This window comes from Myotis brandtii, unplaced genomic scaffold (genome assembly GCF_000412655.1).
Source record: "Myotis brandtii unplaced genomic scaffold, ASM41265v1 scaffold1120, whole genome shotgun sequence".
Classification (NCBI taxonomy): domain Eukaryota; kingdom Metazoa; phylum Chordata; class Mammalia; order Chiroptera; family Vespertilionidae; genus Myotis; species Myotis brandtii.
Genome location: NW_005353839.1, coordinates 108,246 through 108,875, shown reverse-complemented (window position 1 = coordinate 108,875; position 630 = coordinate 108,246). Strand labels below are relative to the sequence as shown.

Below are 630 nucleotides of genomic sequence, written 5' to 3'. Positions count from 1 at the left end.
CTGCCGCCCCAGGAACAATCACTGTAGTCCAGGCTGGACTAGCTCCTTCACGGTCATAGAGGGCTTTCCCACAGAGGCCCGTTTAATAAAATGAGCACTTTAGAGCCTCCGAATGCCAGTGTGACTCCAGCCTCCTACTCTCACCTACAACTTTTCCAAGAGGAGACCTTACATGCCCTCTTCAAAGTTGATAGTGTCCAGAGAGCTCTTTTCTCCTGTAGAGAGACTGCTCTGTGCTCCACTCAGCCTGGCTTCTGTCAAAATTGATTACTTTATGGTTCATTCTCCCTGCGGGAGACACAGTCCCGGGAGACCACAGGACTGGATGTCCTGGGTGTTCAGGAATAAACTTCATTGATCCAGGATACTTTTCACCAGCCCAGAAGGCACTTTTGTTATTGCTGTTATTGTTTTGTTTTATTCTGTCCCATCAGTCATCTTTGCTGACTGGTTCCAAAGGCCGTTTTGACTGATGACAAGGTTTATTTGCCACAATTAGCAATATGATTTCAAATTATTCTTTAATCACCTTGGAGGCTCATAGCTCATGAGACTTATATCTTCCATATATATTTTTTAAAAACATATATTTTTATTGATTTCAGAGAGGAAGGAAGAAGGAGAAAGAGA

The 630-nt window shown here is 43.5% G+C and overlaps 1 protein-coding gene across 1 annotated transcript in view; it reads left to right on the top strand.

Annotated features, from left to right (window-relative positions):
• The window catches only part of SLAMF7 (SLAM family member 7), a 19,515-nt gene that overhangs the window by 17,331 nt on the left and 1,554 nt on the right, over nucleotides 1-630 (top strand). The window lies entirely within an intron of this gene.